The sequence below is a fragment of the Varanus komodoensis genome, unplaced genomic scaffold, assembly GCF_004798865.1.
Source record: "Varanus komodoensis strain SLA01 unplaced genomic scaffold, ASM479886v1 scaffold13_1, whole genome shotgun sequence".
Lineage (NCBI taxonomy): Eukaryota > Metazoa > Chordata > Lepidosauria > Squamata > Varanidae > Varanus > Varanus komodoensis.
Window position 1 is genome coordinate 4,884,054 of NW_025335408.1, and position 17,572 is coordinate 4,901,625.

The following is a 17,572-nucleotide window of genomic DNA, read 5'->3' on the forward strand; positions in this document are numbered from 1 at the left end:
GTTTAAAAGTTTGCCATGCCTCGATGAACTTCAAATACCGCAAGATCCGCCTATGCTCGGCTAATCGTCCGTTTCACGGAACGGCACCCCAGACGGGGTCCTTTCATTGCGCACCACGCAGCCGCGAAGAGCACGCTCCCTCTTCCTCTCCGGTGATTCGGTCGCCTCCCTCTTGCTCGCCCGGGAATGCAGAAAGGCGACCGCCGGCGCTGCTCCGCTCCACTCCGCGCCGCGCCGCGAAACCGTTCGCCGTGCGCTCCCGAGCAGCGTTGCAAAGCGGCCCCTCTCCCCTGGGCGTGATCCGGCCCGCCGGGTTTTCCGAGCAGCCGCCGAGACCAGAGCCTTCGGCGATTGGCGTGTGCGGCTGGCCGCAGCCAATGGGCGGCGGGGAAGGCTTTTCTCATTGTAGCGGGCACCCAGCGCCCGAGTTCCACTAGGGGAGAGGGAGAGCCTGGAAGCGTTCGGGTCGCAGCGCTGGTGCCGAGCCTCCTGGCGCGTCTCCCTGCCGGTGGCGCCGCTGGTTGACACCTCCCGCCCGTGTGTTTCCGCTTAGTATGCGTGGCTCCTGCTTGCCCTGATTTCTCTGGGGACCCGCAAGATCCAAGCCAGGCTTCCGAGCGCCGCGCGTCGGGTTCCGCTCTCGCCTTCAATGTTGACTCTTCGCCCTTCGTAGGAATACCTGGGCTGCTGCATTGCCGGGGTCCTTCTCTTAGCGGGTGAGTCGCAGATCGGCGGTCGGGTGTGCGTGTGTGCAGAGATTCGCCTTCTGCGGTGTGAGGTGGGATCGGGCGGATTCCATGAAATCCCACTTCAAGAGAGGGGGAAGAGGAGCAGGATGGTCCCATCCGTCTCCCCGTAGCATCTCCTGCCGGTTTCCAAAAGTCCCAACCTTGCAATCCTATACATGTCTACGCAGAAGTAAGCCTTGCTGCTTTCAGTGGGACTTACAGGTGCATAGGATCGCGGTCTAAGAGTCGTACTGGTAAGGACCGAGGGGGTGGGGACATAGCAAAATGTACCCTTCTTAACTTCTGCGGAGAGCAACCAATGATCCTTCTGTAGAACATCCTCCGTGGTGACTTTAGTCTGCTCTCGGAATCAAATCACGTCGTATTTATGGAGCTGAATCCCAAGTAAGTGTTTACAAAATTGCTCCGTAAAGGCTGATTCCCTCATTTTACTGGGTTGCGGCTAATGTTAGTCCTACTTCGAGGAGACAAATTGAATGGGACTTCAGTTAGACTAGCATCTGAACCGTTTTTACTGGTGAATTCTGATGTGGTGTGTGTGATGTTTAATGAGTGTGGCATCCCAAGTGCATTATCTTCATATCCTAAGGGATCATAGATTCATAGAATAGTAGGGTTGTAAGGGGCCAAGAAGGCCACTGGATCCAACCCCCTGCTGTTGCAGGTCACCAGTTTACAATCTGCAGTGGCACAGTGAAGTCTCTGTAGACTCTGGAATTAAAGGTCCTATGGGCAGCTTGGAAGGGGCGGTTTACATAGTGTGTATCCTGGCCACACCTGAATGGGGTGCTAGACTCTTGCACCAAAGTCCTGCCCTGCCAGCTCCATTGTCAACATACAGTTGCTTGCTTTGAGCATGGTTAGGACTTTCCTTGGGGTCGGTAAGGAAATTGGGGCACAGGGCTGAATTGTAAGTGGATCGACAAGACTGGGGAATATACATGTTTTGTCTTTTCTTAGCCAAATCTTGGGTAATTTTTTGGAGAGCTCTGGAAAAGCCTTGTGGTGAGCAACCTGTCATTCATAAGCAAAGAACTGGTGTGGGGCTGGTTCTACTCAAAGCTGTAACTTGCCTAAGCAAAGCCTTAGTGTTTAAGTAGCTCTTAGTGTTTAACTTATGCCTCCTGCCTCCTGCCTCCCCAGCTGCACCCCTACATGTGTGAGCACATGTGCACACACACACACTCATTCACAAGAAAAAGGACGAGCAGCCAGAATGGAGCATTGCATGAACAGTATATGAACCTATTTATTAGATTGAGGTCAGGGCTTGTGTATAATTAAAAACCTCTTCACACTTAAAAAAGCTGTGTTTATTTGGGAAGCTTAGGGTAAACGGTTCACCCTGTAATCACAAGAAGGTAATACTGAAAAAGTGCACAGCCTGGGAGGTGGTCATGGCCAAATATCTGGCTTTATTTATTTATTTTTGCTCTCCTAACAAGGAATACTCCATCTGTCTTTCTAGCTAGCCGTGACTATAGATGGGTGTGAGTTTCAGCATATCTCCAGATGTGTGAGCTCAGCTGTTGTCTGTCACTTGGGTGACAACTGGCTCCCCCCTCCATGGCCCCCACCAAGCCCTTTCTTTCTCCATTATCCTCATCCAAACATCGGTTCGACCTCCTCTATGATCATGTGTATACACCCAAGGGAGAAGGCAGATCCATTTGACCATCCCTAAGAGTGTGTGTTGTATTTAAGAGCTTTTGAGGATAGAAAGAAAGCTGAACTCCTGCATTTGAAAATGTACCTTAGTTTTAGGGGGTAGATGCAGCCTAGATCTAGAGAGCCACTTCTGACTTCTGATGAACATTCATCTCTCCTCTCTTTCAAACAACCCTGAGCATTCCCTTGGGGATCGAAAACTTAAACAGCAGCCATTTATCTTGACTGAGTTTTCCCCTGTGTGTGTGTAGTGGGGGGGGGGGGGGAGCAGGGCTAGGAGGCAGTTTTTCCATTTAGTGAGTCTTCAGCATGCCTTCTCTTAAAGTGGATGCCTAGCTTTTGGCCTCAGTCAGAAATCTGTCACTGTTCCCACAGCTGGGGGCACACAGAAAGCAAAATAAAACTCCCCCTTTCCGTACTGTTTTTAAGTACCATCCACTAGGGAACTGAAGCACAGTGGGGGAAGATTTTACAAGCTCCCAGCACAATGTTTATGCAGAGGACGTAAAGTCTAGCCATGCATATTTCCCATATGCTAAAGTTAAAGGGTGACAATAATAAATGGCTGTCGTGTATTCCACGCACACATTCTCTGCTGCCCTGCTAGAGCTTGAGATGTGGCTGAGAATGCTGACCCTCTGTTGTATTTCTTGCAATAACTTGAGCAGCATCTAGCTGGTTTTTCAGGACCATATTCACTTTTTTGACTCTGTTAAAACATTTGGGACCCAACTCATGTGGAAGAATGTTACTGATCTATACGGCTCACTGAAGGAATCATTGAGTCTCTGCAGATGCCTAAGATTAACAGCAGCCACTGCACAAACAGATCTTGCTCTGTTTTGCCAGCAAATGCTGGTAGAAAGTTAAAGCCATCACAGTGTGAGCTTATAAATGTTTGCTTGGAAAGAAGCCCCACTGGGTGAAATTGGGCCTCATGGCCATGTAAGTCATCGGTCACAAATAGATACACCCTCACTTGGGAATAAGTCCTGGTAAACACAGTAACATTTCTGAGTTGACTTTGTATAGGATCTTCCTGCAAGTCACTTTTTCTAGTTTTGGATCTTTGTAGCTGTTTCTTTTGTATTAAAGGACATTGTAGCCAGTCTGCCTTAGTTACCTAGACAAACTTTAACATCAACTGGAGGGCAGGGTAGAGGAAGCAAACTTACAGGCTTAATAGCTGAGCTATTAAGATTGGAGTCAGATGTGGCTAAAAGCAAGGAGAGAGCCTGGATTTCCTTTTTTTATCCTGTACTATAACTAAAGGTAGTTGCATTTTTAAAGTTTTGTTTTGCTACCTTCTATTTTAAAAAGTTATTGTTTGCATAAATAGAGAAAACATCTGCATTACACAATGGGGAATTGTAGTCTTGAGCATTGGCCTAGACATAAAGACATTAAATATCTAGGTTTTCACACACAAATTAATCTTGGTATTCCCTGTTTAAATGGCACAGTTTTGGGGGAAAGAACCTTTTAGGAAACTGGAAAATGATCAAGGCCTTTGGGAGACAGGAGAAAAGCTCCACAAGCCTCGCATTTATTACCTAGCATGACTTTCTGTGGAATGCTGGGCGCTGAAGGACTTTTTCTGTCTAAACATGTATAGGATTGTACTCTAGGTTGTGCATGTAATTAGGAACAGTTATTATAGATCCCCTGTGATACCATTTTGTTAGGTACATTGCTTGTCAGAACTATTTTGTTTTTGCTGCTCAGAAGTGATACGGTTTGCTGAGGTATATCTTGGTAAAATAAAAGCTTCTCGGTTCATTATCTGTTTGGTCTGTCTCCCCCTGTCGTCTTAGAAAATGCATGAATTTATTTTGTGTTGGTTCAGCACACTGGAATTTCTCTTCTTGTTCAGGAAACAGGCTCCTGCAGAAGGCTATTTCTTAGGGTCACTGTTCATCAACTTGCAAGGCCACTTTTGAGGAGCAGTCACCATATGAAGTCAACCAGGGATGGTGGGCAGAAGGGAGACTGCGGATACCCTAGAGTTCAGCTCAAAGCAGCCCCTGGCAGCATGGCCAACGAGCAGGAGTTGCTTCCTTTGGAATGTAGGTTGAAACACATTTTCTAACCTCCAGGCCTGCAGTCCAAGGTCTGCAGCCAATATTACACCATCTCTACCATCAGCCTTTCACTCAATAATAGGGAGTTACCATTCCTATCACAATGGTAGTTTACATGTTCTGTTCCACAGTTTGGATACCCAATGGGTATAGGAGCAGTGGCTATAGGAGGGACTCTGGCCAGCAGTAGCATTGTGTAAGTTGATATTGCAAGATGTACTTGTGTCATGGGCACAAAGTGAAGTTGCTTATAAATGGGTCAGCACCCCATCTTCTAGGTATACAGGTAAGTTTTGCTTGCTTTGAGTTTTTTGCAGGAATAGGGACTGGAAAGAAGAAACGTCAGCTACCTTCCTTTCCCAGCTTGCTGAAGAGTGGTGGGAAGCAGTGTGTTTTACAACTTATAGCACACTGATGTCATGACATTTCTGGCAGCAATATTCAGATAGACTAAATCAGATCACTTTCTGCCTTGCCAGAATGACAGTCTTTCCAGATGGAGTTTCCTTAGTGCTTGGTCTATTGTCAAAGGGTATTTCCAGTTCTTGAGAGAAATTTCCCAAGGGATCTATAATAATTCTTCCTTTGTCTCTATATTGTATTCATGTTTAGACTTCCCTCTAAATGAATTAATCTTCTTGTAAGGCTCTCTCTAAGAACATGGCATGGCAACTCAACGTATATTAATTAAAGCAATTTTTTCATGATCACTTTTCTGCAAAAATAATTTCCACAATATGTATGATAATTAAGACACTGAGAGAGATGCATGAGCCAACACAAACACTTAATATTTCTTTAAAAACATGCACACAACCATCTACAAAACTGATGTCATCTACCTCTTCCTGGAATTATGCCTGAAAGTGATTTGCTTTTTTTCTTCCCCTTTGGAGAAACTACACTGGCTACAAGTCAGTGCAGACTTAAATGCAATTAAGCTCTTTTAAATAATAATAAAAAAGCTGAAATGCAGCTCACTCTGGGTTATGACCATAATCTTGAGTTTTGTAGCATTACTGATTGGCATCTCTGAGAAAACTAGGCAGTTACCCTGTGGCTTATACCCAAAACATTCTTAAGGAATTTCATTGGCTCCAATGTGTTGTGAGGTAAACATGATGATTACAAGGCGCCTCCTCCCCCCACCAAGCTGCTAGGGAGCTGGACTCTCCTCCCCAAAACAAATATTGATGGAATTAACTGCAGGGAGCCCTGAAAAGGTGGTGTGGTGCTTAAAAGACTGAGTTGTGAAGAAGGATGTCCCTGGTTTCAATTTTACCTTTCACAGACTCACCTCCAGTCACTGATACTACCTGTCCGTATGTGTTATGGGAACTCATAATGCAGACTGACCTAACAGGATTGATGCAAGGCCTGACCCCCTCCATTCCCAGCCAACAAACTCTCAGCCCAACCTACCTCACTGGGTTGTTGTTGTGAAGATAAAGATTGAGAGGAGAATTATGTTCCTAGATAGGAAAAAAGGAGGGATATACATGTAATAAGTAAATAAAATAGGGTCCACATAGCCAGAGGCAGTGGTGTAGTAGTAAGTTTTGGGATTCAAGCTATCATGGCAGTTCTCATGTCTACACCCCCAAAGAAAGTCCAAAAATGCAGACTGCTGTGTGGATCCATTTCAATACACCCATTCCAGCAGCTTTTATTTCCATCTGGAGCAGGCCTTATGTGAGAGGAACACATCTGAATTACAGAATTTTGCATTCAAGACCAAACCACCTCCCCCTTCATCAAATAGTTTACATTACAAGAAGGATAGTTCACACCAGTATATTGCTGCTGGGAAAAATCCATTTTCCCTCCATTTACTGTGAAAATTGCAACAAAGCTCAGGAAGCCTGAGGGTATGGAGAGCTAGCAGCAGTGAATCTGGGAGGAAAATTTTCCATGGGAATTTTTTCAGTGCTTCATTTTTCCATGGGCAATTTTCATGGAAAGTTTTCATCCCATTAGTTCATCATTGTTATTGAGTTGCATTTATATCCCACTTTTCTTCTCCATGCAAGGAACCCAAGGTAGCTTAAAGGGTTTCCTCTTCCCCTTTTATCCACACAGCAACAACCTGTGGGGTAGGTTAGGCTGAGAGTGAGTGACCAAGCCAAATCACCCAGTGAGTTCCATAGCTGAGGGGCGACTAGAACCCAGTGCTCCTAAGTACCAGCCCCAGTCTTAACCACTACATCACACTGGCTTTCAGGGTAGCAATGCCTGGATGGCAGATGAAAAACAATACTAGTGGAGCTTAGCAGTTATCATTAATGTGTTTCAGGTAATTATTCCTAGCAAATAGGTAAAATAGTACATTTTATTTATTTATTTATTTATTTATTTATTTATTTATATTGTGGTTTATATCCTGCCTTTTTCCTACAAAGGACTCAAGGCAGCTTACATCATCTCTCCTCCATCTTATCCCCACATGTCTATCTTGGTGTCAAATGGCATGAATAAGCAGTGCCAGGGAAACATACAAAACTAGTGCAAGAGAGTCGAACTCTGTTGAAGTAGATAAATGCTTCAGCATTGCATGAAGTTCTCAGGATTGCTAAAACTGATTAGTTTGTCAAAGTTTTCAGTTCTTTCATGCATTTCTTTTCTTAAATATAATCCACATAGGGAAAGTGCATGTTCTTTTCAAGTGTTTACAAGTAATTTTGATGTACTACAGCATTTACATCACATTAAAGGAACAATCCCATGCATGTTTAAAGAGGGAAAGGCCCTACATCCCCTGCTAGCCATGCATGGGGTTATACTTTTTTGCGCTTTCTTTTCTCTGCTTAAAATATTTCAGGTCAAATACTTGGAATGTAGTAAGGCAAAAAGTATGGGGCATGTTGTTGTTTATTAAATACAGGTAAACTAAATAGGCTAAATTGGATCATGCATGCTGCAAATAACCCTAGGCAAATTAGGCTTGGAATTTTATGGAAGATGTATATCACTGGTTGGTAGGAGAGGTCATTATCCCTGCTAATCAGAAAGGCCTAGTGTTTCAGCCCTGTGGGTCCTTCATCGGAAGGGCACCAGGTTGGGGAGGGCTGTTGTAAGGATTACAAGTAGATAATGCATGTCAGATGCTCTGAACATTTGAAATAGTCAGTCTATCTTGAAGAGGGAGGGGAGTGGCTTTCCCAGAATGAACAGCTCTGCTTCAGAATTCTGCTCTGCCTCTGCTGGGTGAGTGGTTGGTGCATCTTTCCCTGAGTGGCTTACCCAGGAAAGTGGCATTGCCCAGGCAGAAAGCAGCCCAAGAAATCCTTGCACATCTCTTTCGACTTGGCAGTGTCCTGTTTGTATGTAACGAGAAGTCCCTTACTGGAACTTCCCAGGTGAAGATCCTCATGGGTGTTGTGGTTGCGATGGGGCCTGCCATTGTGAATATTCAGTGCATAGTGGCGGCATGGTTAAGCATTTTATGTTGGAAAACCTGTTGAGGGTCAGCTGTTTGGATGGTTGAAAAGTCACAACAATCCTAAAATAGCCCAGAGACCCTAACACCCTATGCCACGCATTTGTTGTGAGGATAAAATGGAGAGAGGAGAACCTTATAAGCTTTCTTGGGTTCCTTGCATGAGGCAGAAAGCTGGTGTATTAATGCAATGCAAACCCACACTTGCTGGGTTTGCACATAAAGAGAAGCCACTGCACTGGGGGCTTAAATCAGCCATTTGGCCCCTTTGAGTTCTGCGGTTCACTGTGACTAATAAATTGTGGTGGGCTACAGTGATCATGTGAATGAAGCTATTGGGTGATCGTGTGAAATTGACTATTTCCATGTGTAACTGAAAGATGTATCAGATGCTTCTGAAATGTTCTTTCTTCTGATGATAGGTGGAATGCTTGTTGCTCTGGTAGCACACATACATCCAAGCTACTGCAGGTTGAATTAAATCTTGGACCCCGCAATTGGTTATGCCTGCTGTACATTAATTTTTACTATATAGTATACAGAGACTTTTCATGTTTGCTTTCCGCCTCAGTCTGCTACCCTTCTCTTGTTCTCTAGACCAGGATGGGTGCTGGATGGCTATTTGGCTCTGCACATTAAAAAGAAATACAAGCAGACCTTCAAGCACATGCCATGCTTAAGTTGCATTCAGCTGTGCTCCCTTTAAATATGAGCTGCAGATCCTCACATCACAATCGTGGTCTTTGACTTCAGTAACAATTCTCTTTGAATGGCTGCCAGTTATATGGACAGCATGAAACAGCTGTACACCAAAAGAAGAATTTCCAAGGGCCTTCTCAGTGTGGAACTGTGATGGTATTTAATTTAAATAAGGATACATGATTTTCCATGACTGCTTTCCTTTCTGTAAGCAACTTTGCCTTTACCTCCATTCCTGTTCAAATCTCACAGCAAAGGGCCACGATAGTGCCCAAATTGCTGTCAGAATGAACAAGTGCAGTGGATGCCCTAATCTTAGCTATGTAAGTACATTCCTTAACTCCACTGACACCCAGGCATTTAGCTTCAGGGCTATATCCAGGACTTTGCCCGTGAACCTGAGTCTTCAAGGGCAGCGTAACCCCATCTAACATGGGTTGAATTGAATTGAACCCCTATTGGCAAATGTTGAACTTCAGCTCTTCCAGACCCTCCTAATTATTCTTAGTATTTATCACCAGTGATCCCAGATGTTTGCAAGGCTACAACATGTTGCTCATATGAGTTTGGCCACAGTCAGCTGGTAGATGCTAGGTATAGTAGATCTTGATCCTACAAGGCCCTTCTTAGGGTAAAAATCAATAGTGCATGCTCCAAATCACTTAGCACTATTTGGCTCTAGATTACCTATTAAGAGAACTTGCTGTTTTCCCTTGCTTTATAAGAATTGAAACATTTAGGCCAGGACAATATCACAAACAGCAACAGAAATGGCCCATTTGTTTCTATTATATGCCTTCAAAGAAATAATTCATGTGTCTGAATACGTTTGTCTCACAAGCACAAATACTTCCAAATAGAATTAGGTTTGACCTGAAATTCTTTTTGTATATCATTTTATTTATTATAATATCATATGGATAACTTCTTTAGGAGATTTTTCTGCCTGTACTCAAGACACAAAGAGAGGCTCTCAAGTGATAAAAACTGTTTGCAATTTATGCTTGGTCCTTGGAGTGATTTAGGCCTTTGTTTCTTGTGCATGTCAAAGAAGGGAATAATATAGAGTGCACGTTTGTTTATTTTAGTAAAATCTAATCCTATAAATTCCTTTGTGCTCTTTCTATATGTCTAGACAGTTTGGTGGGCTAAGAGCCAACAAAATGTCCTTACTCACTGCCCAGTGTTCTTGAAAGAACAAGACAACTGTCCGCCTACATGAGAAATAAATTCTCCCTTTATTTACAAAAGAAACTACACCAGAAGCTGCTTTGCTCAGGAGAGCAAAGATCCAATGGCTAAGAAGCCCAAGCCTCAGTAGGTTTCCCTTGTGTTTCAGAAGGCCTGTTTTGATTTTTTTTTTTTTTTTTTTTTTTACTGGGATAGGGAGCTGTTGAAGATCCCAAATTACCAACTGTTGTACTGCCAGGATGCTAAGAAAGCAATCTCACAGAAACATCTTAGAGAGATCAGTGTAACAGCTACAATGTCAACATGTATCATTTTACTGACAACTACGTTAAAAAAGAAAATTGGTGGGTGGGCATATTTATTATAGGAGGAGGACTGCTCCCAAACTCTTTCAACTTTTCTTTTTAAGGTTAGCACTGGGAGCTTCTATTGTTCCTATAAAAGTCTCTCTTCACATATTGCTCACATTCACACAGCATTATAAGCCAGAAGTCCATAGAATCCTGGCTTATTTCCATAAAAGCGCATGACCTAATTTTCCTCTGCTAGCAGGAGTAGTTTCAGCAACTAGTTAGCTCACTAGGAAGAACTAGTACATCTGAACTGGGAACTTGTCATTAAAAAGGTGGAGTTTGAAGCCAGGTTTTGAAGATGGCTTACAATTCCTTATCTGTTTGGGAACTATCACCTAGTTGGGTTTGGAGGTAATGTTAAACTTTTTTCTTTGGGTGAGTTCTTGGTTACTCAAGCCACTCCCACTAGTAAGAAGAGACAAACAGGAACAATCAGGCAACATGTAGGATCATCCTCGTTCATGAAAAAAAGCCAGGATTCTGATCCCTTTGAATGTGGCAAGCTCACATTACGTGATAAATGGAGACATTATACTTGCTTGCCATTTCAGGGGTTCATTGCATCTAGCCATAATTTGTGACTCTCTCCCTTAGACCAGAGCTTCGACTTGCTGCAATCTGAAGACTGTTAAATGCACACCATTCTCGTTGATATGAGTGAGACTGAAGCATGGGTAGCTTTCTAGGATTCAGCCAGTATTGTCTGTTTTTTCTTCCCCAGATAAACTGGCAGATGGTTATACTGCAGTGAGAACTTGCATTGATGCTTGCATCTTTTGACATGTTGACCTGGACTGCACATAATGACAGTAGTGGATTAATTATCCCAAAGGCTTCTAAGCAGGAGCAACTGCACCACCTCTGGCTTACTCCTCATTTCTACTTTAATTTTACAACTGATAGTGGCCTCAATGTCAGATGATATCTGCACCTATGAGCCTAGGCACTTTTGCATTGTTCAGGAGTTAACCTGCAAACAGCCCAGAAAGGGAACCAACATTTGTTGTTGAATTGTGAAATCTGGGTTGTTTAAATGATGGGCTGTCATTATGTGTGAATCCAGAACCATCCATTATGTGGTTGTGCATGGATTGTTTTGCCTAAGCTACAGAAAGGCCCAAAATTACCATGTTAAAACACTTAGCCAGTAGTTACAGCATTGTAAAGGTATTTGGGATACAGTGAAGGAGCAGGCAGAGGGAAACAACCCAGGGATTCATAAAACAAAGCACAGCTTGTTCTGTTGTCTGTTAGACAAACCCAGGGTAAGGCAAAAAATCATGGATTTGCCTACTCCTTCACTAAACAACCCAGGAATTACCTCCACTTTAATTATGGGGTTAACTTTAAATTGGGTTTAAACTCTGGGTTGTTTAACCCTAAACAATCCAGGCTGTTGGGCTTGCATATCATTCCTGCCTTGTTTACAAAGTTGCATGCAAAGCAAAAGTGATGAACATGCAGGGTGCTATTTAATCCATAGCATATAAGTTATCCATTATATATAAACCAGGTCAACCCTGGATAAGGCGTATTGTATGGGCTCTACCATAAGAATGGGAAGGATATGATGAAACCTCAACAGTTTCACACACTACAGATAATTTAGAAAACTTTGCAGTGTACAAAAGCAAGAATACTTTTTTTGAAGGCATGCCAAGGCCTTATGGCCTTCAGCTTGTTTGGTAAGAGCACCAGTGATAATTGCCTTGAAGCTGTCTTCCCCAGTCCTTCCGAGATAAGGGCTGCCTTTGCTGTGGGAACAAAGCTCCTTGCCTTACTGAAGCAGCCTCACTCCCAGGACAGGGGTGGGTGGGTGGAGTGAGAACCAGCATGCATAGTAGCAGACTCTGCAGCAGCAGAGAGGAACTTCGTAAAATTCATGGCAAGAGTTGTCTTTTGTTTTCTGCTGTGGAAAGGAATTGACACGCTGCTTACCCTGGCAACTTTGGATGCCGGTGGATCATCTCCTGGCCTATTGAGGGAACCAGTTTGGGCCCAGGTAAAGTGGAGTGTAAGGTTTCATTTGCTTGCTTATATCCTGGATCCATATTTCATCACTGTATACAAGAATGAGTATATCATGCTTGATGGTGGTTTCATTTCTTCCTAAGGATCATCAAAGCTAGAGTGGGAATATTTGGCTGAACAAGTTATCTGGGTTTAAAACACAAGACAGTGAGCCATAGGTTAGCATTATATGTAATGCTATGTGTAACACAACGAGATTGTTGTGTTAGCTTTTGGTGCTGAATTTAGACACTAGTATAAAGCGTCTGTTTTCAGCAGTGTTGGACTTATGTTATCTTTATAGCGTCAGCTGGATACAAGCAGTGTAAGAACTGGTGATTTCAAAATCTGGAGTCAGTCTAGAGATTAATGAATGGTTATTGCCTAACTCAATATAACAATGAGCAGTTGGGGCTGTTCAGAGGCCTGTTGATGGATGAAGTTGCATTCAAGTGTTTCCTCTTTCTGGACCCAATGAAGAGCACTGTCAGAAATGATGAGGAGGGGAACGTCTTACTTTTAAGTAAGCATTGACAGATGACTACAAATGTTTAACTGTGCAGAATATCAAAGGTTGAACAGCATGAAGCCTCTTGCTCTGTTCTGAAGTTAAGATTACTTTTATGAGGTCCGAAAAAGCCTTCTTTGGAACACTTTTCTTGTTGACCAGCAGTCCACCAAACTAGAACTGCTCAGAGAATCTTGGGTCAAATTGTATTTCTGGAGCAACAAAGTTACAGCAAGAGCACAGAACTTGTAAATGTATATAGATAGGTGGGATCAGTTTCTTGCCTGCCTATTCCTTGGGCAGAGTTGCATACTTCTTCCCATGCTTGACCTCCACTGATGGAACGATGGTTGACCTCTGACTTTTGGAAGTTGCTTCTTGGCCAATATCACGTTGGGCTCTGATTCAGTAGACTCTAATAAATAAAACAGCTACAATAAAAGTCAGAAAAAGCAAAGCATAAATGTACCTATGCTTAACAGCTAGGGTGTTGGAACTGGTCCAGCTGTAAGATACACAGTGCTATACCAGTAGAGATAGGTAAAAGGTCCTATTGGCGTAAAACATAGACTCATTTGGCTTTTTTGAAACTTAATGGCACAAAATGATTATGGATTGTTGTTATATGGATTAGACAGGCAGCGATGCGGAAAACTTCTGCTGTGAGAACAAGACCAATGTTTGCATTGGAAAGCCACTCCTTTCATTGTGTACCATTTTCTTTACTCTGTCACCTCAGGGGGTCATTAGAAAAGCTGAATTTGACAACTGCCTAATTGTTCAGCTTTACCTCTGAGGCTCTTTCCTCTCCACCAAAAGAGTTATGTAAAATTCCTGTAGCTCTGCTTAGCTAGCTTGCTTATGATGACACTTAGGTTACTCAGGAAAGCATCATACACTTTGATACGGTCCCAATGATGTGAATTTACATGTTGTGTCTGTATTTAAATGGCAGCTGTTTATGCAGTTATGACTCTTTATAATAAGAACGGGTGACTTGCAGCCATGCGTAAGCTGTTGGCCTTCCACTCCCATCAGCCCTAGCCACTGCATATGATGATGAAGAATGATGGGAGTTGCAACCCTGGAAGGTGACAGTGCTCAACCTTGCTTTACATGAGCTAGAAAATGTAGGGAACAGATTGCATTAGACTCCGTATCCAGTTTTGCAACCCTACATGAGAGTACCAGAGAAACATTTCATAATTGGGACTCTTTGCCATTGAGTTTGTTTACTTTTTTCTTAAAGCAAGTTTAGCTAATGGGGATGAAGAATTCATCTTTCAAAAGAAAACTGTCTCAGTTTGATGTCTCCATACTGTTGCTTGGCCGCCTTTTCTAGCCACATAAGTTTTTCCATAAATGGAAAACTTTGTTCTGATTTTTTTCAGATTTTTTTTCTGAATAGTTAATCCTGGGGAAGTGTCTGCTGGACAGCTATATAAAAACCCCAGTATTGCTACAAGTCCTGCTGGATACTGGTACATGTGTACTTCTTGGCAATATGTGTAGGTACTTAATTGGCATCTGTACTCAAATCACTGACTCTGATTATGCAGCAATGCTATAAAAATATCTACACTAGCCCCAAGTTTGTTTTCCCACCCTCATACAGTCTCCTTATTCATCAGAAGCAAACGTCCCACCAGTTAGTTTAGTTTAAAAAAACAGCCACCCCATAAATAGGATTCTCAGATTTTCAACTGAATTTTTTCACTTGTAAAATTCAAAAAATAAGTCAGCTCAATTGGCTAATCTGAATTTGGATCAAAGATGATTCGCAGAATCTTTTTCTCATGGTTTGAAATATCAAATCATAGGCCATATTTCAGGCACTGTTTTGGCATCTTTGAATACTATGAAGCAAATGCTAATTTAGCTTTTCAGTATAGAAAAAGGGCAAATTAGGGGGGAGACAGGACAGCGGCATATAAAATTATGCATGTTGTACAGAAAGTAGACACCAGTCATGATGTAAGAACCCAGGGTCATCCCATGAAGTTGAAAGGTAGAAGATTCAAGATGGATAAAAGGAAGTCGTTTTCCATAAAGCACTGTATTAACCAATAGAATTTGATGAGATCTATTTGTGGAGGAAGAGGCTATCAATGGCTATTAGTCATGTTAACCATGTAATCTCCTGTATCAATATGCCTTTGAGTACCATTTAATGGGGAACTTGAACTTAGAGAAAACAATTGCATTCGCATTGCATGAGCATCCATCTGCCACTGTGCAAACAGAATGCTGGATGAGAGAGGCCTTTGACCTAGTCTAGCATGGCTCTTATGTATATCTTACATATAGATATAATGTTAGCTTTAAAAAGTTTGTTTCCTCATTTTCTAAGAGTTTAGACCTGTTTCTGTGTGATCTCTAGAAAAAGTTGTTTTGACTGCCAATGCAAATGCCAAATTCAGTGCATTTTCATACTCTAAGGTTTCTTGGCAACAGTTATCCACGCTCTGGTTATATTTGGACTACTGCAATGCGCACTGTGTGTGAGTATCTGGAAGCTTCAATTAATGGTAGGCTGCTAACTGGTGTATGGCATTTGAAAAATCTGCACTCCTTTCCAGTTGCTTTCCTGGCCCAATTCAAGATGCTGGTCTTTCCTGAGTTAAGATTGCCGGAAAGGCCCTCGCTATCCACAGAGGATGGTTTTCTGGGCACACATGAAGGGGCTTTCTCCTTGTGTCACTCCCGAACTGTGGAATGTGCTCCTGCAAGAATGACTATTACCCTCACAATTCTGTTGGCTGTGGAGAGCTTTCTGGTCCAATAACTCTGCTTAATTAGGTGGTATCAAAATGTGGTTAAATAAACACCTTTTTACTTTAACCTTTTAAATTACGTTGTTGTTGTAAGGATTTACTCTTTTAATCTGTGATTTTTAAAAAAAATTAACGAGTTTTATTGTTTCAAATTGTTGTGTACTGGCTGGATGGCTTTTCAGCAAGTAAGTTGGTATATAATTGTTAATAAATAAGATTGTATACGTGTGAAGTGTGGATGGTGCTTACCCACCGAATCCAGACATACTTCTGAAAGGGGCTCTCATTTAAAATAAACACTTAAAGCTGATGTTTTAGAAAAAGGTCTGAACAAGGCCAGGAGTTTTCAGCTTTCCTATCGCCAGATGTAGCCCTTGCCAAGGTGTGCCAGTATATGCTTTGCCGTGTCAAAATAACCCAGCGAACATCAAACATTCATTTAAATAACATAAGCAGTTAAAAACACTTAGCTGAAACTAACAAAAATCTGTGTGAAATTCCTGGGAATGGAACCAGATGCCAGTTGATTAAAAAAAATCTAACTTAATGTGCAACAGAGATCTTTGTTTAAAATTATGCATAATGTTAAAAAAGGCAGGCTGCTACTTTGATCTTTACTTCTAGGAGAGGATGTAAGCAAAAACGTGAAACAGGAGTTGACCTACTAAGGAGACTACTTCATTCATTTACCTGACACCAAACTGGTGGCCCTTGCAAGCAGGCCGTTTCATTAGCCACTCGGTACCTCTGTGATATAAAAATGCTGTAGGGAAAAACAAAGGCACATTAAAGCTGAATTAAATTGCTCTCCAACCAGAATAGCGGTAGTGGTTGTATAATTGTTCTGTTTGACCCCCAAAGTATGCAAAATAGGTTTTAAGCAAGATTATGTTGAAATGAAGTGTGCTCTGGGGATCCATGTCACATATAAAGCTGCATTTCAACTGCAACAGCCCTGTGTAAAATGAATGTCCAATGCAGCAGAAGATTCAGGAGGTTCAGAAAGTACAGGGCGAAAATGACTTTGTAAAGGACAAGTACAGATTAGCTGACACTAGGCTTGCTACATGCTATGAGAATAATTTTAAAGCAGGCAAATATAAACTCACTGTTTCTTTCTTTTAATTACTATGGAAGTTAAAATTAAAGTTTTTAAATTCTGAATGGAAAATGCTGGGCCAGTTAAAGTGCTTGAGACAATCCCACTTTGATTTTTCACAAGAATGGATATTGCGGTATCTTCATTCACTTACCTTCGCAAGTCTTCCCTTTTCTCCAAATGTATGTCCAGAGACTGCAGAGCAACATGGCACCAGTCTTTTAAGTCTCAAGATCAAAACACACTTTTCTGGTGGCCATCCCTACAGATCGTGGGATGTGCTGAGCTTTGCAGAAGCTTAGGGGTTACTGAAGACAGTACCTAAGGAACTACACCTTGAGGTTCTACTGGATCCCAATGGAAAGTTTCTTCTATGCCCTTTCTCAAGGATGCCTGGAAGTTAAACTGTTCCGAAAGTGCTAACCAAGGCACCTCAATCCTGACATTAGAAAGCTGTTATGTCAACCAGAAGTGGCTCATAGCTGGGAGTACTTTCCTTAAAAAAGGAACAGGGCAAGAGGATCAACCCAGATGTCCTAACCAAAATTAACACTGACTATATAGAGCTCAGGATCTTCTTCTCCTGTCCCCCTTCTGGCCTTGCTAATCTACACTCCCAAAGAGAGACTGGCATCTTCTAGATGTGTATAGAACAATATTGACATTCTGTATTGACAAGACGAAGCCCTCAGGATACAGAGCACAACATTCATGTGCTTTGATGAATCCTCTTCACTGTGTTTGCCACCTCATAGTATGTTTCACTCCAGTTCCTGCTCAGGGCCAGAGGGCGTTGTTAAATCAGTCAGAGTGGTTGTGATCTCAACAACTTTAGGGAGCAGGCACTCTTGAGTGAGATCTTGAGTGAGACCACTCTTGGTGGTCATGTGGTCATGTGTTCACATATTTATCAGATGTTGTAGATGGGTAACAGACAATGTTCTGCTTTGCATCTTGTAACTGAGCCTTTGGCAGATGAGTCCTTCAGAAGGTGCTCATTCATA

At 42.4% G+C, this 17,572-nt stretch overlaps 1 protein-coding gene across 1 annotated transcript in view; it reads left to right on the forward strand.

Annotated features, from left to right (window-relative positions):
* Positions 1 to 431: 431 nt before the first annotated feature.
* The window catches only part of PRICKLE1 (prickle planar cell polarity protein 1), a 76,593-nt gene continuing 59,452 nt past the window's right edge, over positions 432 to 17,572 (forward strand). The window contains exon 1 of the mRNA XM_044422908.1: positions 432 to 716. The gene's annotated coding sequence lies outside the window, so the exon portion shown is untranslated. The remainder of the gene's footprint in view (positions 717 to 17,572) is intronic.